Source organism: Mesoplodon mirus (assembly GCF_964341445.2).
Source record: "Mesoplodon mirus genome assembly, chromosome: 15".
Lineage (NCBI taxonomy): Eukaryota > Metazoa > Chordata > Mammalia > Artiodactyla > Ziphiidae > Mesoplodon > Mesoplodon mirus.
In genome coordinates, this window is record NC_138991.1 from 6,846,400 (window position 1) to 6,869,255 (window position 22,856).

A 22,856-nucleotide genomic window follows, 5' to 3' on the forward strand; every position below is an offset into this window, starting at 1 on the left:
CTTCAGAGTAGCACTTCACGGTAGTACTTTGTGGTAGTACTTCATGGTAGTATTTTAAAATATTATTTCACAGCAATATTTCAGGGAAATACTTTACCACTTTATTGCAGCATAATTTGGGAATTTATCTACAGTGATTAAATGCTGTTAAAAGGTAATTTTCCAAAAAAAGTAAATCATGACTCTCTGCTATAAAATGAACATGCGCTAGAGGCTCTAACTCAGTCAATGAGGAAACCAGGTGAATCTTATAATTGGTGCAACAGAGAAGTCTAAAAATCACCCATTCAAATGGAATAAAGGAATGTTCCAATGAATGTGCAAATGGAAGCAAAACCAGCTTCTTCCACAGTGGGGGAGGGGAGTCAGGTGAGCTTCTGCTGGATAGGACAGAATTTGTATGTCTATGGACAAGAGTGGTGTTCCTTTGCTATCAGTTATCTATAATTCACAGAGCCATAAAACAGAATAGAAAACCCTCTGGTCTGGACAATGCATAGGTTTCCACTGAACCACAAATGTAGTGTGTACTCTTGGAACACAATAGTACAGATTCTCGTCATCTAGGACAATAGCTCAGTTCTTCGAATTCCTCGAACTTGAGTTATCCAGGCAATTGAAATAAAAGGGATTCACATGCATTATCTACACATTTTTTTTTGTTGTTGGTGGTGGAGACTTGACCAAATCTATGCTGTGCAGTGACTTTACCAAAGCCATTTCAGAAGGAGATGGGTGGGAAGTTTTATATTAATTCTCTGACTTTCATCCACAAATTTTCTTGGTTTATAAAGTTGCAAGATAATTTTTCTAAATGCCAGCCTTGCAAATTCAAGCTGGGAATGAAATTCGAGCTGTGTTTTTTCTGCTTCTTAGAGTCCATCATTGTTCATAATAGAGAGCCCACAAGTTTGTCAGCCAAGTTCTAACAGTAAAATCTTTATTAATGGTGATGATGTAAGAGGCAAAAGGAACACAACTTGAGTTTTAGATCCCAGGTTAAATACAGAAAGCTGATGTCTACGAGAAAAAAACATCTTTCACTGAACAAATTTGATCATTAAGGCAAGATAAATGTGGAACCCAGCGAGGCCAATTTTATAGTCATGGAACCAACCATGACCACTGTTAATTGTTATTCAGAAGGTGATGAAATTAATGTAGGAATTAACTAATGCAACAGAAAAAAAAACCTGTAAAAAAAAGAAAATTAATTTAAAGCAACATCCAGTGATACAAGTCAGCTTCAGTGCATGGCAGCAGGGAAAAATTGATGAAACAATTTCTCAGAAAATCTATAAAATTCTACCAAATTGCCCTGTGATAAGAATTGCAGAAGAAACAAACATTTGGACTATTGAGAGTTGGAGGATTATTTAATTAAAATTAAGCCAGATCCAAAGGGTAGGTTCATCACCACAGGTCTTGATCAAGTAGCATTAATAAAAAAAAGCAAGAACTAAACTGGGAAACAAAATGAAACCGTACAATTAAAAAAAATAATAAAAGACTTCCCTCGTGGTGCAGTGGTTAAGAATCTGCCTGCCCATGCAGGGGATATGTGTTTGAGCCCTGGTCTGGGAAGATCCCACATGCCGTGGAGCAATGAAGCCCGTGTGCCACAACTACTGAGCCTGCGCTCTAGAGCCCACGAGCTACAACTACTGAACCCGCGTGCCACAACTACTGGAGCCTGTGCACCTAGAGCCCGTGCTCCACAACAAGAGAAGCCACCGCAATGAGAAGCCCACGCACCGCAACGAAGAGTAGCCCCCGCTCGCCGCAACTAGAGAAAGCCCGCGCACAACAATGAAGACCCAACGCAGCCAAAAATAAATAAATAAAATTTTAAAAAAACCCAGCAAACGAAAACACATTGTACCTGTAACCTCTCTAGCAAAAGAAAGTGGAGGTTTGCTAAAACTACGCTATTAATCCGACATATTGTAAAACAGACCGACGTAGATCTGAGATCCCCCTCCTCATCCACCACCACACCCTGGCCAAGGTGCCAAGGGAAGCTTATCCAAACCCTGCTATGCTAGAATGTTTATCCTTGCACTGCTGCATTGCTCAGAGCTGCTGAAGATGCCTTCTTCTCCTTCATTCCCTTTTTGTTGAGCTTTGCCAGAATTCATTTCTGTTGCGTGCAACCAAAGGCTCTGACTAATATGTATGACAGTTACTGGAGGAATTATAGGATTTGGGTTCTGTATTTTCTGACCTCTCTATATCTAAAAGCCAGCAGGGGTATCCAGCAAGAGCCCCGGTGAGAAAAGTAAGAGATAGAATGGAAGGATAAATATGGGAGGAGAGAGAGAAGAAAGGGGTCAGAAGGAAGGATCAGCTGTGTGTTTTTCGGAGTTAAATGAGATACCACAATTTGTTTCCCTTATCATCAAGTCATCTGAATTTTCCTTTTTCTTTTTTTTTGGTAGAGTCCATTGATCTTCTCTTCTATAGTGTAGGGTGTTGAGTATGGATTTCAGTGAAGTGGTCCAAAAGCCTTATCAAGTTGACTTTCAGAAATATCTTTGCAGTGTTTGCCTTAACCTGATATCATGAAGTCTCACCGCCCTTGGCGAGGGGCCTTCACACCACACTTGTAGTAGGCCTTCTGTAAATTTTTGTTGAGGGCTGTGAGGATAAGATGGACATCTAAATATTTGCAAGGATGTGGCCCATGCAATTGACACCCTTGAAGGAAACTACCTTCAAGGTAGTGATTTCATGAGTGGTATGGGGGACAGGCTCTTAATATGGTCCCATCCCTGCCTCCTGGTATTCATGAGCTGGGTGATCTTTTCCCCGCAAGCATGGGTGGGATGGCTGACTTGTTTCTGATCCGTACTATACAGCAGAGGTGATGAAAATACACATGATAGGATTGAGTAAGGTTAGAAGGTGCCTGCCACCCTGGAGTCTCTCTCTTGCCAGCTTTGAGGAAGTGAGCAGTCATGCTAGGGTCCCCCACATGACAAGGAACTGTGGGCAACCTCTAGGAGCTGAAGACGGCCTCCAGCTGATGGCCAGCAAGAAACGGTGGCCTTCAGTCCTACAGCTGCAAGGAAATTAATTCTGACAACAAACTGAGTGAGTCTAGAGGCCAGTTCTTCCCAGGTGAGCTTCAGATGGTACCCCAGCCCCAGGTGGACACCTGAATTACAGCCTTGTGAGAGCCTGAGCAGAGGATCCGGCTAAGCTTTGCACAGACTCCTGACCCATGTACTCTATGAGTTGTTATAAGCTGCTAGGTTTCTGTAGTATTGTTACTTAGCAGTAGATAATTAAAAGAGAAAGCTTGTGTCATAGACAGAAGCCTGGATTTGGAAATCCATTGGCACTGGTAGAGTCTGCCTTTGCCCTTTTTTTTCTTTTTTAATTGAAGTGTAGTTGATTTACAATATTGTGTTCATTTCAAGTGTACAGCAAAGTGATTCATCTATTACATATACTTTCAGATTCTTTTCCATTATAGGTTATTAGAAGATATTGAGTATAGTTCCCTGTGCTATATAGTAAATCCTTGTTGTTTATCTGTTGTATATATAGTAGGGTATATCTGTTAATCCCATACTCCTAATTTATCCTCCTTTGCCCTTTAATACTTGTGTCCTTGGACAAGTTAGCTAACTAAGACTTAGTTTTCTAACTGCTGTAAAGCAAGGTTTCTCAACTTTGGCACATGACATCGGAGCTGGGAGGGTGTCCTGGGCGTTGTAGGATGTTGAACAGCATCCCTGGCCTCTACCTACTAAATGCCAGGAGCACCCTCTCCCATTGTGACAACCAAAAATGCCTCTAGACATCGCCAGATCCCCTAGGAGGGAACATAATTGCCCCCAGTCGAGAAAGGTTAGTGGGAATGATAATAGAAATAATACCTACATCATGGGGTTGTTGGAAGTTTTAAATCAGATGGTTGGAAAAAGACCTGAAAACCTTCATAATAAGAACTTAAAGGACAACATTTATCATTACTGTAATGAATTTTACATTTTTCTCTTAATTTTCTTAGTTGCATTTTTATTCTCTTAGTTGCAGCCGTTGGCACAAGGTGGGTCCCGGCTGGCACCAAATCCTCCAAGAAGGGGGCAGTATTGCTTAACATGAGATGAGGAACAAAAACGTGAGCTCCTCAGAGAGAGACAGGGAGCGAGGGAGAGAGAGAGAGGAGGTGGGCGGCTGAGAGGGGAGAGGAAGCTCAGAGCCCTGTGCTGGAGGCCACATGCTTCATGGAGCTTCTGCGTTCACCAGAGGTTGCTCATTTGTACTTGGAAGTTGGATCAGGATGCAAAATCCTATGGGTGTTAGCAGTCATGTCGGGTAGACTCGGGCTCCCTAGGGCTTCCCCAGGCTGTGGATTGGGATTGGGACAATCCTGCCTAGATCTTGAGAGATGGGGACCCTGGGTGACACCTGAATTGCATTGTCGTTACCATCCTTATTATCATTACCCTTTGGATGATTACAGGTGAGGACACTTACCAGCTAGAATGCCTTCCTCAAATCCAGACACTTTAAACTTCTTCCCCGCTAAATGCAGAAGTGTTGCAGTTTTATCTCTAAGTGGGTGAACGAGCACCTTGGGCCTCCTGGTAATTAGTTTAAACCAGAGCATCACTGGCAAGAAATAATAAATAGAGAATCTCCCATCTCTTTATTAAGCTTGGTTATAGTGATTGGACACAGTTTAAACCAGCCGAAAGGGATGGAAAGTTCCCTGAAGGAAAAGCACAGAGAAAGCAGAAAAAATTGCTCTTACTAACGAGTCATAAAACAGTTCAGTAAGTGTCTTTCTATTGATTTCCTTTTGTTTCTCTTTTTACCTTTTCTCTTTTTTCCCCCTTTGTCCTCAGGTCTATCCCTGACCCCTTCACCCTGAACAATATTTGGTCCTGTAAAGAGGGTCCAAACTGCACATCAGTCCAGAAAATTGATAGCTGAAGATCAGTGAATACAGTAGGTCAGTTTCAAGACTGTGTTTATAGCAGGGCCTCCAGGAGATGAAATAATCACAGCTCACAGTTGCACAATATTTCCTGCGTATGGACATTCTTCTAAATGTTGCCCTTGTACGGTAACTCATCTAACCACATGGCAGCTCTGTCGTGTAAGTATGAGGCTTAGTCCCCTTTTAGAGACGATAATGAGACATCCTATAAACACACCCATAGAGTGGCAAGCTCTGGTCTAAGGACTCTACACCTGTTACCTCAATTTAATCCTCAGGTAACAATGCTCTGAAGTTATTATCCCATTTTAAAGCTGAGGAAACTGAGGCACAGAGAGGTAAAAGTGGTTTGCCATGATTTCTCAGGCAGCCTGGTTCCAGCATATTTGCTTCCTTAACTCTCTCATCTGGCAGATGGTTCCATGCAAATCTGGAAAGTTTTAGATATTTCTAGAGCTAACTCAGCACAAATTAGGAGTGGGGTATGTGTGTGTGTTCCCAAGGAATGAAAGGTGAATGCTCAGGTAAAACTACTTTCCATTTATTTGGGGGTGTATCTCCGTCCCAAATGGAATTGCTTATTGCAAACTTTTGCATACTGTAGGGATAGATCTTGAAGTTTGTTTCTGGTAATAAAATGCTACAATTATAAATACTGTGAGATAAGTCACAAACCAGGAGATAAACATTCCTGTTTCGATATTGATGAAAGGGTGTGACTGCTAGAAGCAAGTTTCTATTTCAGCCTCCTCTAATTAAACCTGGAATGTGTGTAAGATCATTAGCATAGAGCTTTCGAAACTCTGGTTTGAGCTACACTTTGGCAGCTTGTGACACCCAAAGACAATTCTGTGATATGTGTATTGTTAAATATGGTCTCCAGCAGCAGCTGTAAAATGAGGCAATAAATAGCTCGCGTATGATGCCGGAGGCAGCAAGCGCCACTTTGCATGGGTAGTAAAATCACAAAAGTTGCAGGTACATCAGAAAGCAGCAGTGGTGTCAGATGGAAGGGATTCATACCTGAATGAGCAATTAGCATCCAGCTCATCTGAGGGGAGATGGCATGTGCACATCAACTTTCTTCTGAAGAAGCAGATTTCCCCCCCATCTCTAAAGATCCCTTTTAATCAGGGATTCTAAACCTTTATAAAAGGATACCAGATCCTCTGAGATTGTCATGAGAAGTGTGAACCCCTATTCAGAAGAATCTCCATGGGCATCTGTGACTGAATAAGATTTTTGACCTCCCCTCTACTTTTTGTTTTTAATCATTCAAGCATGTAGCTGTGTTCTGTGCTCCTCGGCCTCCATGGAAGGCTTTATTTCCAAAAGGCTAAGTATGTAGAAAGAGGGACAGAGTTCGTGGGGAAGTGTCTTAGGGTTTGCCCAACTCAGGGACATCTCTGCTGTTTGCATCAGACTGTATTTTGACAGAACTTCAGAGAGAAATTGTAGATGTGTTTACAGGAGACAGAACATTACAAGATGCCACATTCACATTTTTTCTACATGCACACAGACATGATGGTACTCTACTGAGGGTGAGGTTCTTCAGTGGTCTGTGGAGTCCTGCCCACTGGGCTTGGATTGGGTGGCTTCCTTGTCCGTGGGAATGGACACAAAGTGCCCATCCAAGTCCATGGACATGGGTCAAGGCTGCTGCAGCCAAGAGGCTGGGGGTGGGTGGGGTATTCTGCCTGCTTGTCTTGCTTGTGTAGCATATGGTGACATCTAATCTCTAGTCATTTGTCTATGGGGATACCGGGGAGCCAGTTTCTCTCTGTCTTTTGGTAGAAATTTTAGAGAAGAAAGAAACAAAGTTAATTTCTGAATAAAGAAGGCTCTTTGAACAGGCATGTTAGAGATGCCTTTTCCAGATGTACGCACTCTCCAGGAAGGGACCCACAGGTCCTAGCATGCTTTATTTTGGTGATAGTCATGGTCTGTTCATCCCATCTGCTTCTCTTCAGAAGGAGAAGGGGGGACTTCCCTGGTGGCACCTGCCAATGCAGGGGACATGGGTTCGAGCCCGGGAAGATCCCACATGCCACGGAGAAGCTGAGCCTGTGAGCCACAGCTACTGAGCCTGCGCTCTGGATCCCGCGCACCACAACTACTGAAGCCCACGTGCCACAGCTACAGAAGCCTGTGTGCCTCGAGGCTGTGCTCCACAACAAGAGAAGCCACCGCAATGAGAAGCCCACGCACCGCAACGAAGAATAGCCCCCGCTCGCCACAACTAGAGAAAACCCGCATGTAGCACCGAAGACCCGACGCAGCCAAATGTAAATAAATAAATTTAAAAAGAAAAAAAAGGAGAAGGGGATACAGCGATGGCAGAGGCTGTGGAGGACCATGAGGGTGGTTTCCTGGGTCTTCCTCAACAAGGGGGAGGAAGGGAGAAGGGCTCTGTGGGATGATGCAGAGTCCGCTGCAAGACACAAGGGCAGGAGAGAAGTCTTTCAGTGGAGGTGGCACAGATACTCCCCCACCATACACAACACACAATACATTCACAACACATACACAGTGCACACAACACACACGCTAAGTACATTCACAGCATATACATACAACACACACATGCACTTACAACGCACACACACACACACACACAATGAGAGAGAGAACGTGCATTCATTCCCGGAGCTCAGCATGAACTCGAGGCAGCACCCTAGGGCTTTGGTGATGACTTGTTCGTACACGTAAGCAAAAGCATCCCGATTCCCCAGGCTTCACAGCCACAGTTTGCTCTAGATGCCGAACTACTTATAATTTGAGAATTCTTCCTGCTAGTTTAAGCTCCTTGTGTATTGTTCCCTCTGCCCACACCTGTCCCCCAACCCTCAGGCCCAACCAGATCTTTACCCAGCGAATCCCCACCATCCTTCAGCCCAGGCACCATCCTTCAGCCCAGGCCTCCTTCAGGAATCCCATCCGACCTTCAACCCAGTGCAATTTGGACAAGGCTTCCGCTGCCCGCACGCTGACATCTTAGGCTGTGCTGTACTAATTAGTTTAGTTGTTGCTTCCTCCTCTGAATTTCACATTTCTAGAGGGCAGGGGCCATATTTCACTCAAGTTTGCTTTGCATAGTGTCTGTCATAATATTAATGTATACATATGTCTGGTGAGGAGGTGGTTGGCTGAAGAAACCCAGAGGCTGATGAATACTGGATGAAGAATCTGAATACAGTGGAGATTCAGTAATAGCTGGCTTTTGCAAAGGATATCTTTCAGCCCAAATGCCTGATTATACTAACCAAGATAGGGGAACTAAATACATGGATTGGGAGCTTGCATTTGGTGTAACAATGGTTCAGCACCGCCAGTGTTTACCAAGGGGCAGGGTATGTAATGCTTAAGAGCTTAGGATTAGGAACAAATAGTTAAGGGTTCAAACCCAAGCTCCAGCACTTACTAGCCTTGTGACCATGGGCTAGTTATTGAACTCTCTGTATCTCCCTTTCCTTATCTGTAAAAGCAGAGTGATAAGTACCTACCTCTTTCAGGTGTCGTGACAATTAAATGGAGAGATTGCATGCACAGTGGTTACTTGGGTGCCTGGCACATGGTTAGTCATCAATAGACGTTCACGTTGTCTAGGCAGAATGTAGGCTGCCATGGCCAAGGTGAGCTCAGGACCGAGGTGCATTTGAAGGGTGCTGCATTTGCTCTGAATGCTCCCTCCCCGAGCTGGGATTCAAGGACAATACCAGAATATCAGTCCATGATGGGGAAGCGCCATCCTGTGCTCCGTTTAATAAGTTAATTTTATGGTCTAAATTTTGAGTAAATGCATGCAGTTTTCATTCGTTAGCATTCATAATGTTGTCCACGGCTCTAACATTTCATAAACATCGAAGCGTTTTAGCACATGTTGATTTTCCATGTATGTACATATTCATAAATTAAGCTTTGGTGATAATTATCACTAGCAATATTTTCTACTTATTATGAATTTTTCAGCAAGGGTCATCAAACTTGTTTAAAAAGAAGCATGCCAAGAACAGCTCATGTTTTTCTCTTCTGGAATTTACGACCAAAGTCAGGCATCTGAATCCTTATTTATTTGCACTTTGCGTGCCATAGGACGTCCAGAACATGCTTGTTAATTTACTTTTCTAGCTAGAAATGAGTATAAAACCACTGAATTATGGCAGTGGTGGCATAATCATAGTGTGACACTAGCAGGAAGTTCGTCTGGGAGCGATTATTAGGGGCCTTCAGAAAACACTGGTCAACCCCGTGGTTTTCAGTCTTGCCTGAGCTAGCGTCAGCCAGCTCCACTGGTAGCTTTGGAAGATCAGGAAGGCCTGACAGAGTCCAAAAATGATGATATAAAAATGATTTGGGGGCTTCCCTGGTGGCGCAGTGGTTGAGAGTCCGCCTGCCGATGCAGGGGACACGGGTTTGTGCCCCGGTCCGGGAAGATCCCACATGCCGCGGAGCGGCTGGGCCCGTGAGCCATGGCCGCTGAGCCTGCGCGTCCGGAGCCTGTGCTCCGCAACGGGAGAGGGCACAACAGTGAGAGGCCTGAGTACCACAAAAAAAAAAAAAAAAGATTTGGGGCTGGATTGAACAAAAATATGGTCAGAGAGGGTGTCAGAATTCCTAAATTCGTATCTTGGCTTTGACCTCAAAAGCTGTATGACTTCTGGACCTCGGTTTCCTCAGTATCTGCATTGACCATGCAGGTTAGGAGGCAGGACATTCAAAACTTGGAGTCTGTGAATTCATCAATGGTTTTGTGAACTCCGTGTAATTTTGTGTGTGTAGGTACATCTTTCTGGGATGAGGGTATGCTGTTTTCACCAGACTCTCAAAGAGGTTCATGAATAAAACGTAATCAATAATCACTCCTCTGTTCAATCCTTAAGATTCTCTCCCAGAGCCAAGATTCTCTGATTCTCTTAAAGTTGCAACTAAAGCCTAATATAACAATATAAATATATATAAGAGGTTTTTTTTTTGGTAAAGATAATACCTTACTTCTAGTTAAAAAAATTTTTTTTCATCTTCCCTGAAATAGGAAAATAGCTAGGTGTCATGTTCAAGGCTCACTTGATCTAGAACTTGTATCTCAAACTGAGTTTTTAACAATCATGATAATATATTAATAGTTGTACCTTGGAGCATTGATTCTATGTTAAATGCATTTTGGGAAAATTCCATACTATCGCTCTTTTTTGGAGATTCACAGGGTATCTTGGCCTGTAGGAAGCTCAAAGCACTTCTGCACTTGAGGACCTGTTTAACTTTTTTAAACACAGTGTTTCCTAAATTATTTGACTGTAAAGCTCCTTAAGCACCAGTTCACATCATAAAGGGTAATTCTTCTGAGGAACGCATTATTAGAAATGCTGACCTAGTCATTTCAGCTTTAATTCTTTGGGGCACATGGGTGGCCTTCACTGGGCTCTTTGAGGTCTAATAATGCTTACTTGATGAGACAGTACATACATGTAGGGCACCATTTCATGGTGTTTTAGGGAGACTTAAATAAGTGTAAGTAAAACTGGCTTTTTTATGTAGAGGAGGGAGGTATAATTAGAAGGAGTCAGTATTATGGTAGATAAAGGTTAACAAAAGCAGGGCTAAGGAAAAGTGTGTGGAGAATTGTAGATATTCATTCATGATTAATTACTGAGATCCTCCTAAGTAATGGGGACCATGAGACTATCTGATAACCTAAACGAGGCTGGGAGACAAGTCTGACCTTATCATAGACAAAATCAAATGATATCGGGAAGCAGGTGATAGATCATTTCAATATGGAGTGAGGCATGCTACGTACAGGTAGATAATATTGATATAAAAACACAGAATAAAGGAGCCAGTCATTTGCAGATCTGAAGTCTTCAAGGAGGAGATGATGTTTGAATTGGCTTTAATATTCACAGTTCAATAAACTAAGTCTGTGCTCTCATCAGGAGGCTGAAATGAATATAGGCAAAAACAAAGCAAGAAGATGCTGGTTAATAAAGTGAGAATTGTACTTAAAGTTTAGATTTTGGTTAATGGCACGTTGGCTGCAAATATCAGAAACCCAGAAAATCAGAGGTAGAGAGGCCTCTGGGTCATGAACTTATTTCTTGTCACTGCTCCGTTTTGCCATCTTCCATTCTGAATTTATTCTCATGTTGTCAGCAAGACGATTGCCGAAGTTTCAGGCATTACATCTAGATGAACAGTGGCTAGGAGAAGAGAGACCTCTTTTCCTTCTCTGAGTCCTTCTTAGGAGCAAGAAAATCCTTCTCAGGAGCATCTCAGGAGATGCCACTTCATGTCTTACTGGCCATGTATAAGTCACATGCCAATTCCTAAGTGAGTCTTGGGTGAAGGACCCCGATCCAGTCAAGTCCACCTGGAAGGCTGAGTGTTACCATCTTCCTCCAGAGCACCTGGTTGCATGGAGGAGAGGTGGACGCCTGAACAAAGTCAGGATCTTATCAGGAAGGGAGAAGAAGTGGGAGGTGATTAGGAGGCAACCCACAATGCTGACTTCAGAAGCTCAGTATAAAAGGACATTGCTGGGCTTCCCTGGTGGCGCAGTGGTTAAGAATCTGCCTGCTAATGCAAGGGACACAGGTAGGTTCAATCCCTGGTCCAGGAAGATCCCACATGCCGCGGAGCAACTATGCCCGTGCACCGCAACTACTGAGCCTGCGCTCTAGAGCCCACAAGCCACAACTACTGAGCCCGCGTGCCACAACTACTGAAGCCCACTCACCTAGAGCCCGTGCTCCGCAACAAGAGACGCCACCGCAATGAGAAGCCCATGCACCGCAACGAAGAGTAGCCCCCAGTCGCCGCAACTAGAGAAAAGCCCGCGCAGCAGTGAAGACCCAACGCAGCCAAAAATAAATAAATAAATAAATAAATAAATAAATAAATAATTTAAAAGAAGACATTGCCATCTGCAAGATACTTGGACAGTAGCAGATACTATTGTCTTTCCCCATGGGCACAGGGGTTGCCTGTGGTGTATCTCCATACCTTCTTCTATATTTCAATCTGAAAGGCTGTGCAGCATAGTAATGCTAATTACTGTGCTTTAAAGTATCTCCCCCACTGGCATGCCAGAGGGTATTTCAGAACCACTGAAATCTTCCCCACCCTTGAGACTTCCTTCCCCATGAACACTTACCACACACATGAACTCTAAGATCAGACATACTCAGAGTCTCTCACGGCGCTCTGCAAAGTTAGGTTTGTAGAAGGACTATCAGATAATGATGCCGATGATTGGACAGTAATTGTCATTTCAATTAAATGACAGATCTCAAAGGCTAATGGACTAATTCTAAGAAATAAGAGTTTCAGCATCTTCATTGTATGGAGAGAGAAGAAAACCCTCAACCACATCAATCTTCTGGCTTTCATATTGATTAACATTAATTGCTTAAAACTCCAATGCCAGCAATCTCTTACTGATTTATGGTTTATGAAAACTATTGACATATGTGGAGATGCAATAAGGAATCTTTTATAGGCACAACTACAATAGATTGCTATAGGGATTATCTAATTATTGAGTAAGCACTGGTGATGAACTCCAGCAATAAAAACACTGTATGCTCCCCAGGGGGGACTAAAATAGTGGCTAACTCTGACCGCGATAAATTGGCTTTTCTTTTTCTTCCCCCTTAAATAGAAATTCTCACCAGTGTTCTTTTGGAAGCCAAGAATGGATGAATTCAACAACTGTGATCCCACTCTTCACCCCAACTTTCCTTCTTTCAATTATAAATCTTTTGAATTTCTAATTGAATTCTTATTGTTTCCCTTTACTTACTCTCTATAGAATTCTCTTGTAGGCATGCAACAATAGAAATGACAAAAAACTTCAATTTAAAGGTACAGTGTCTTTAATTTTTTTTGTATTCGTTGCTTATACTTTTTGAGCACTACCTAGGCCAGGACCTTGACAATTGTATTACTTACCGTAAACAAGATCCAGTGGATCTGGAGTTTAACCAATTCCCCATGATAAGTCCCTGCAGTGGGAATGCATACTATGGCTTCTGTCTTTCTCACTGGTTCCTGACTGATATATTAGGTATTATTTCCCCTTTCCTTTCAGGTAAAGAAACACAATTAGAAAGGGAAGATCTAGCTAATGGATGGAGACCATGTTTGAACTAAGTAAGGTAGTTTGACCCTAGCAGCAAACACCCTTTTCCCCATTGCTCTTTGGAATCTTAAGTTTCCAAGTCTGAGTTGGAAGGGACCATAGGAAACATTTAGTCCACTGTCTCATTTAGCAGAAGGAAGCCAAAATTTCAGGGAAGTGAAGTACTTGGCAAACCAGGTCATACTCAGAGAGCCGTGCTTTCTTTCATTCATTCGTTATATGGAACACATATTTATCCAGTGTTTCCTATCCTGGGCATTGGCAACACAGTAGTGGAACAACCAGCCAGGTCCCTAGGCTCATGGAGCTAAGAAATTTATAAGGGAAGAGATAAACAACAGATAAAGAAGTGAAAGAGACTAGCGAGAAGGGTGTAGTAAGTGCTTCGGCGCGGGAAGTCTGCAGACTTGGGTGGAGTGATCCGTGTGGGTCTCCCTGAGAAGGTGGCACATAAACTAAGACTTAAATTTGTTGGTGAGATGAGGCAAGAGGCTATCTGGGGAGAGAACGTGCCAGGCAGATGGGGGAACAAGTGTAAAGGCAGGACCACGGCCGGCCAGGCTAAGACACGTACCGGAGGCCCACGTGCCTGGTAAGATGGCGGGTGTGCCTGGGAGGAGATGAGGTCAGAGAGGAACTGGGCTCCGGAGGCCATTGTGAGGTTTCAGAATTCCCTCTCAGGTGGGCAGCCATGCAAAGTTGAGCTGAAAAGTGGGAGGCTATGACCTCTATTTACAAAATTTCCGTATATGTATTGTTTTAATTTCTTTGAAACAGTATTTTTTTGTCCCAAGCTCTAATTTGTCCCCAGAGTTCCAGGTCTATATGCCCAGTTGCCTTCTAGACATCATTAGGCATCTCAGACTTAACATGGCCAAATCTGAACTCTGATTCCCCACCAAACCCTTCCCCAGACATCCCCTTCTGTCAGTGGCAGCTTCTCCCTTTCCATGGCTCAGGCCCAAACCTTGAGGGTGTTCTTTATTTCAGCGCCCCCCTCCCCATTCCTCACAGACAATCCATCAGCCAATCCCATTGGCTCTACATTCAGAAGCAGTTCAAAGTCCCACTACATGCTGCATGTACTGCCCCCATCCTGCCAACATCATCGCCCTCCTGGACTGTTACCATCCCCATCACTTAACAGGTCTTCCTGCTTCTATTTTGGCCACCCAGGGTCTAATTCTCATCATAGTAGCTGGAGTGAAACTTTTGAAACATAAATCAGGTAATGTCATTACTCTGCTTAAAATCCTCCACTGGCTTCTTATTTCAGACAAAATGAAATATAATATATTGGCAGTGGCCACCAGGGCCCTGAGTGACCTTACCCTGTGCCTTTTCTCTGACCACATGCTCTACCAGCCTCCCTCGTACTGATGCTACTTTAGTCACACTTGTCTTCTTGCTGTACCTTAAACACACTCCACACAGCTCTTCCTGGGGTCCTTTGTTTTCATCATTTCTTCTGCCCAGAACACTCTTCTCCCACATAGCCACCCACCTGTTTGTTATATTTTATGTTACTGGCAGGAAAAGCGCATCTTATCTGATTGTCTTGGTCATTGCTTCTTATACAGCGCTTACAAAAGTGCTGAAACATAGAAGTGGGGCTCAGGAAATTGGCGAATGGATAGAGATGGAAGGATGGATGGATGGATGGATGGAGAATAAATGGTAAACTTGTAATGTTTACTTGGTTCATCTGGACAACATCCATGTGAAGAAACTTATCTGAGGCACTTCCCTGGTGGTCCAGTGGTTAAGATGCCGTCCTTCCAATGCAGGGGGCATGGGTTCCATCCCTGGTTGTGAGGCAGGCTGGGACCTGGGACCCTTTGCCGCCGCGCTGCAATCCTTGCACCTGGACACACCTCTCCTAGGACAGCAAAATACAAGGAAACTACATGGGACTAAAGATAGCTGTGTGCATGCTCAGTTAGGGCAAATTCTGGACAAAAGATACAAAGAGACCAAAAAACCCAACTGCCACTTGTGAAGAGCCTGGAGCAAAAGCAGAGTACTGCGCACGTCCCCTGCACACACCACCACCTAAGGGGTGGGCAAATCACCTAAGCCACCCCTCCACCTGACCCCTGGACACACCCCTACCCTCACCCCATAAAAGGAACAAGCTCACCACCCCACCTCGGGGAGCAGCGAGCGAGCAAGGGAATCTGTTACTTGTTCTCATGCCCCCCTGCTGCAGCCGGGGGCCCTCATAAAGCCTTGACTGATTTTCTTGTCTGGCCTCTAGTCAATTTCTGTTGATTGGGGAAGGCCAAGAACCCTGGTCGGTAACAGTTGGGGAACTAAGATCACACATGCCGCTCGGCATGGTCAAAAATAAATAAATAAATTTAAAACCCCAAATTATCTGAGATTATGAGAGGGTGAGAGGGAGACAGACAGACAGACAGACTGATGGGCTCCCAGGGGTGTTACATTCTGCCAGTTGATGTGTTCTCACGACACTCTCGCATTTGGTAAATGAGCTGATACCTACCTCTTTGATTTACTTATTTTTGTCCTGAATTAGTACAAATTTAATTTTGTCATTTGCTACCTAAAGCAGGCTAATACTAGATGACCTCCTAGGATTGTCTTTATTCACTTGACAGATATTTATTGAGAGCCTACTATGTGCCAGTCACTGTTACAGGAGAAGAGCAGTAAACAACACAAGATGTTTGCTCCGTGGAGCCCACATCCTGGAGAGGAAGACAGACACATGCTATATTCCATTAAGAAACAACAGTGAGTGTCAGAGACGAGGGCAGAATGAGGGTGTTCTCTGAGGATCCTTAGAGAAAGGCTGTCGAAAGGGAAGGTGGGGCTTCCCTGGGGGCGCAGTGGTGGAGAGTCCGCCTGCCGATGCAGGGGACGTGGGTTCGTGCCCCGGTCTGGGAAGATCCCACGTGCCGCGGAGCGGCTGGGCCCGTGAGCCATGGCCGCTGAGCCTGCGCGTCCGGAGCCTGTGCCCCGCAACGGGAAAGGCCACAACAGTGAGAGGCCCGCATACCGCAAAAAAAAAATAGGGAAGGCGTTCCAGAAAAGGCAAACTCACAGAGACGGGGAACAGATCGGTGGTTTGCCAGGGGCTGGGGGTGGGGAGGAGTGTGTAACTGCTGAATGGGCACAGATTGCCTTTTAAGGTGATGAAAATGTTTTGGAACGAGACAGATGTGGGGATTGCACAGCACTGTGCCTGTACTTTACTAAATGTCACTGAACTGTTCACGTTAAAGTGATTAATTTTATGTTATGTGAATTTCATCTCAATAAGGTTAAGAAGAACAAGGGGGGGGATGTTTAAAGCAGAGACCTGAAGAATGAGAAGGTGACCCGGCTGAAGGGGGAAGACCCTGAGAATGCTGGAATGCTCCAGGCAGAGGGAACAAAAAGAGTAGAGATTATTTGAGACAAGCTTGGGATACTTGAGTTACTCTCAGAAGACTGGGGATGGGGGCAGCCAGAACGCAGAGAGTGAGGAGAGAGAGGCAGGAGCCCAAAGAGGTAGCCGTGCTCAAATGGTCAGGTCCATGTGCAGAGTGGGTCCTAACCTACGTTGTGGCTTTGCCCAGCAAGTACAAGAGAGTGGAAGCAAGTGATCAGAGCCAGAGGGAGGGGCAATTGAAGCCAAGGTAGAGAAAGAGGGAAGTGGGGACATGAAGGTGGATGATGAAAACATGGCAGGGGGGATGGATCATGTCCCAGTGGGGCTGGATGGATCATGTCCCAGTGGGGCTGGAGAATTGTTGTAGTGGGGATACTAGAGAGAAACTGAACTGGAAAATTGGTGGTGATGGTCCAAAAATGGGACCCATGGAATTAAGACTTTTTTTTTTTGAGGTGGTACAGTTGTTAATGATGTAGTTAAAAGTGTCATACAGTGCATGGCTGAGGTGGGCTAGAGGAAAATGCTGTGTTTTGTGTGCACTCGGGTCAGTGGACAGAGAGGCAGGTGGGTTAGAGAGAATGCCTATGAGGTTGTCAAAGGTATCAAGGGCATTGATCGGAGACATGAAAATGCATAGCGGCCACGTCTCTGCTGATTGATGGGGACTGGTGTGTTTCTAGGAGATGACAGCAAGGACTGATGTTAGGTGGCATCACTGGATGGTCTGTACTTGAAAGAGGAAGGTGGAGAAATGGTTTTGAAGGCCTTGAAGACCCAGAAGGACACCCACCTTACTCACAAGCCTGGTGGGCGTGGGGTGTGCACAGGAAGGTCATGTTTACTTACAGGCTGGCTTTAGTTAGAACATTCAGAGAAGAGGCAAAGGGGCAAGAGTTGTTTTTTTTTGTTTGTTTGTTTGTTTTTCTGATGACAAATCGTGAATTCCAGAGGCCCCTGTGAGGGTTTGGAAGTTGTAGACCAGATTAGGGGATGTCCTGACTTTCTGGGGATGAAATGAAGATGTCTGGGGATGCTTGGGCTTCTGTTAGTAACTGATTTAGAAAAAGATGTAGAATGTAAGTCATGATGGGTCTGTGTTTATTATCGCCCCCATTTGGGGGTTGGTTTTGTGGCAGTTCATGGGGCTGAGGCTGGTGGTGTGAGCTCAGGTGAGGGCCAGCTGCGGGGAGAAAGACCAATGTTCCTAAACTGCTGTCTGGACAAACAAACAACTTTCAACTGAAACTTGGTAGAATCTTCAGGTGTTCTGAAAGTATACCATCCAGTACTAACTAGATGCTAGTAAACCTTATAAAGAGTTCCAAGAAACACAGTTTTGGCAAATGGATTCATTTGGAAAAGGAAAAATTGATTTCTGGCAAATGGGCCCTCAGTGAACTGATGTTTGATGAACTGAGCTGCTTCCCGCCTTGTGTCCCGCAGGAGAGTGGACACACCTGAGACGTTCCTGAGACACTGTCCCTCTTCCTGTCTCTCTACTTTGAAAGCCACTGATTGGCTCGTCTTGGGCACGTGCCATCGCTGTGGCCAGAGGTGGGGCTTTAGGATGAGTGGCCCTATGAGAACTTGGGTGTTGGAAGGGAAGAATTTCTCTGGGATGGAGAAGTGGGGCGCGGACCCTTTCCTTAAGAAAGGAAAGATGCTGGACCAACAGAGCAATATTCCTCTGCAGTGATTTTTTTTCCAGATTATCGTTCTTCCATTTGACCACAGAGAAGGGTCAATTTAGAGAGTTAAAATGGCTCAGACCCTCAGAATCAGGGATTGCTCCAGGATAGGAACCCACAGTCCCTGGACTTACATGCCCTGGTGTTTTTCTGCCTTAGATGGCTCTGAAACATCTGCTAAACTCCCACTCATCACTTATCAATTTGTGTGCTCATATTTTCTCCTGAAGTTCACACAAATCCATTTTATGAATTCACCCGCATGATTCAGTGGCCAAAATTACTTATGCGGACGTCTGCTGTAGCTGATGAGCCTGAAATCCAGACTCCTGGCCTGGAGTTGGAGCAGCGAGGGGAACTTGGGTGTCAGAGACCCAAAGATAATTAGCCGGGGCTCACTGTATGCACGGCGCCTGGGGGAATTTTGAAACACAGAAAAGATCCCTGACTTCGGTGCTCTGTCTGTTCAATTTGTTCCTTTTCTCAGTGGAGAGATTATCAATCGAGTGCAATTTATTTTCGCCGTTGTCTGAGCCAGCTGTTATGAGAGTAGATGTCTCAACCATGTTTTGAATAGGAAGAAATGGATGTTATTTACTTTCGTGATATCATTTAATATGTGAATGGTTGGGTTCATTCCAAGTTCCAAGCCTTCCAGCTTATCATAAAGTATACCTTGCCTTTCATCCCACCTAAAATACGTGTATAAATTAAGGGCTCTTCTATTTATCTAGCTTTGGGCATTGCTCAGGCAACAGATAACTAATTCAAGACCTCTAATATCATATCTTCAAGTGTGATGCAGATAAAAAAAAATGCTTTCCAAGTGGGCTGGGTACACCCAAGATTACACTGAAAACAACCATTAGCTTTGGTGCTGGCTGTTTTCATTTCTTAAGACAATTCTTGTCAACTAGGGCTAGCCACAGTATCAAGTAGCAGTTTAGAGAGGCGTGGAAAAAATCCTTTCTAAGCGAGCTAAATAAATCATTGCTCACTAACAGAGATATTTAGGAAGATTAATTTGAATTGCTTTCTCCTCTGGCTACATTTCACAACAGTCAGTATTTATCTTTTGAAGGTTTCCCAATCATCCGAAAGAGATGGATTAGACTGAATTAGTTACACAGGCAGAAATGTAAAAACAGAAATATAAATTGGAGTCTAATGACCATGGTTTGAAGCACTTCATGTACAGTGCTCTGAAGACTACTGAAATAATATTTTCCATGTCTGATGAGTCTTGACTCTAAGCCCTGATGATTGTTTTTGAAAGCAAGGAGGTTGCATCATTGGATGTGGCATGTGTCATAACATGATGTCACAGTGAAATGATAATCTGGGTGAAATGATTTTAACTAGTATTTGGCGTAATTTAAAAGAGAAGGATTAAGAATTCATGCCACCATGATGTTCTTACACCCTGAAGTCTAAGAACAATAATCTTCCATAATCACCTTTTATTTATTTTTTTCTCAGTAGGTATTGGCATCTTGTCTGGCCTAACTGAAGAGTTTTGTGTTCTCAAGATCAGTGCTCACACAATGTTATGCTTGTTTAGTATCACGGTAGAGAGTTAGGCTTCTCGCATGACATCAGTTTGTGGACATGTATTGATTGCCTTGCCTGACAGCATTTCTCCATCTCTTTTCCAAACAGCACCCATCTCTTTCTCTGGGAATCCATTCCTTCTCTATTTTTGGTCCTGCAGTTTGCGGGGGACTGACCTCCCCCTCAGTGTCAGGGGTGCGGGCGTATCCCCGTGATCTCTGTGGCTGGCTCAGGCATTGATGTTCCCTAATTCAGGTGGAGGTGTGGGAGGTGATGACTCTTGGGGACTCTGGGAGAGATGCTTCCTCTTTTTCTAGAAGGGCTACTAGGAGTCACACATTCTCTCCTGCTACGTGTGAACCAGTAAGTGCTGAGCCCTGGAAGCTGTCGGGGATCTGTCCCAGCAGCAATGGGACAAAGCAGACAAGAGAAAGCAGAGTGGAGGCCCCAAAGAGCAGGATCCTTGGTGATTGAAGTCTGAGCGGAAAGCTCTCCAGTTACGTGGCCCGAAATGGATTCCTGGAGCCTGGAGGAGCAGCTTAAAGAGAACAATTGCTCACTAAATATTGCGATCCACTGACTATGTTAATGACTGGACGTGTCTCGTGTTAGTGAATCCTGGAGCTTGAGAATTCATTTAGAGAATAATTGTTCTCCAAAGAGAAAGGGGAAACACAATTCACTGAAATTCTTCTTAAATGAGGAGTCAGCCCCCCCTCAAATATTTTAAATTTAAATATAATACATTAATCTGTGAGTTATACACAAATTTCCTAGAACCTGCCAATGGGCTACAAGCAGTTCAACTTTTTTTTTTTTTTAAACAAATATCTTATTTGTGAACACCCACATTTTTGCAAATGTCAGGTGCTCTGGGGAAACTGATAGCCATGGTAGTCTTTAGTTCTGTTTGTTGAATACGTCTTATTCTATTTTCTGAGCACGTGGTAGGATTCTCCCTGGACCCCGTGCAGTTGAGTGGGACCATTGGCTGATTCTTGGCAATGAGTTGCAAGCAGAAGTGGTATGTGTCATATTTGGGATAAATATCTAATTACCAGGGCAAAACTCTCTAAAGCTCTTTGTCATGGAGGCATGGAGGTGGCTACACCGTCAACCTGGGCCTCGAGTGACAGATACGAGCAGAATTTCCCTGCCCACCCAAAGTGTCACGTAGTTGTTGTAAGCCACAGAGATTTGGAAATTGTTTGTTACTACAGTGTTCCTAGCCCATCTGGATGGATCCAATACCATGATTGAGTTATAGGCAAAGAGACTAAAGCTGAATTCCCGTAATCTGTCAGAGAAACTGGCTTGGCAAACTTTCACAGGCATTTCAATGGAATGACAGGTTGGATGTTTATTTTCCTGAACCAGGTTTTGGCATTGAAGAGACAGAAATGTGCCCCTGGTTCTTCAGACAGTCTCCAGCACAAGGATAAGTCAGAGAAGCTCTATGAGAGTGCTAGAGTAGAAGAAAGAGGGGAACAGACAAGAAATGCCATGTGGGTCAAATGAAGACAGAGTTTTTGTTTTGTTTTTGTTTTTTGTTTTATGGGGGAGAAGGAAATCAGAAAGAAAACGGAAGGAGATTTTATAGTGTTGTAGGATATAAATTAGATCACCACAAATTTTCTTTGAGCCATATCAATAGATGGGCTACTTATGTAGTTACTTTTGGTTACCATTCAGTGCTTTGGGTGTTTTTTGTCTTTTCATAACTTGATTGAAAGGCTGGTCCATATAGGTTCTAACCTTTATTAGGGTTATATGTGTAATACTAAGAATATGATTTGCTTAGGGTAAAGGCTTGATTTAAATTTTTAGGAGCACTGATTGAGTCTTGGACATTTCCACTTGTGGAAGAAAAAAGGGCACACAATAAATGTTTTAATTTTTATTTAGTAAAATTTGGGTATGTTTCCGATATGACCCAGAAATTCCACTCCTACGTATTTACCCAAGAGAGAGGAACACATATGTCCACAGAAAAACTTACACTCAGATGTTCATAGCAGGATTTTTCATAATACTCAAAAAGTGTAAATAATACCAGTGTCCATAATTGAGGGATGGATAAGCAAAATGCGGTACAGCCTTGCAATAGAATACTAGCCAGCAATAAAAAGGAAGAAAATACTAAAACCTGCTACAACATTTTTGAAGTTGAACCCCCAAAACACTTGCTAAGTGAAAGACACTAGACACAAAAGACCACATATTATGTGATTTCATCTATATGAAATGTCCAGAAAGGCAAATCTATAAAGACAGAAAGCAGATTTGCTAGATGGTACTTGGGATGAGGAGTGTGAATGAGGACTCACTTAAATGGGCACGAGAGACCTTTTTGGGTGTTGGGAATGTTCTAAAACTGATTTTGGTAATGGTCACACAACTCTGTAAATATACTAAAAAAAAAAAACTGAGTGGTATTCTTAAAACAGGTGAATTTTGTGATATGAAAATGACACCTCAGTAAAGCTGTTTAAAAATTTAGGAGTTCCCCATGGAATATACTGTTTCTTTTAATAAAGTGTAAATAATTTAGAATCAGGGAACTTCCATGGTGCCTGGCATATAGTGTTTGATAGATATATATTGAGTTGAATCAAAGGGCTGGAGAGGTCTGTGTGTGTGCAGGGCTGACTCCCAAGGCAATTGGGTTCTCAGTTGGAGAAGATGGAGCACAGGGCGTCTGACTTTTCTCTTCCTGAAGTTTCTACAACTGCTTAGCCAACCGTGATCATCAATTGTAAAGTCCATATGATTATAGTGAACATATGCTGTTTTGTAGCCACACAGCATCCATTACCTTTGCCTTGTTAGCAGTATCAGAAATTTCTTTGGGGCAACACCTCCCTCTATCCTTAGTCCATTTGGTTTGAGTGAGGCTGACTTCACCTTTGGTACCTGGGATGGACAGGTGAGTCAAACTCAAGTGGATCAGTGAATTGCAACCTCCCTAAGCACTGTGATTGGTCTGGGGTGGACACGACCCTTGCTGGTTCTTTGAGAATCAGGCTGTGGACTTTGGTTCACACTTCAGGGAAAAGAGACTCTTTCTTTGTGGACTTAGACCCTTGAGGACCTGGTATTTAGAGCTTTAGGCAGGTATTCTTC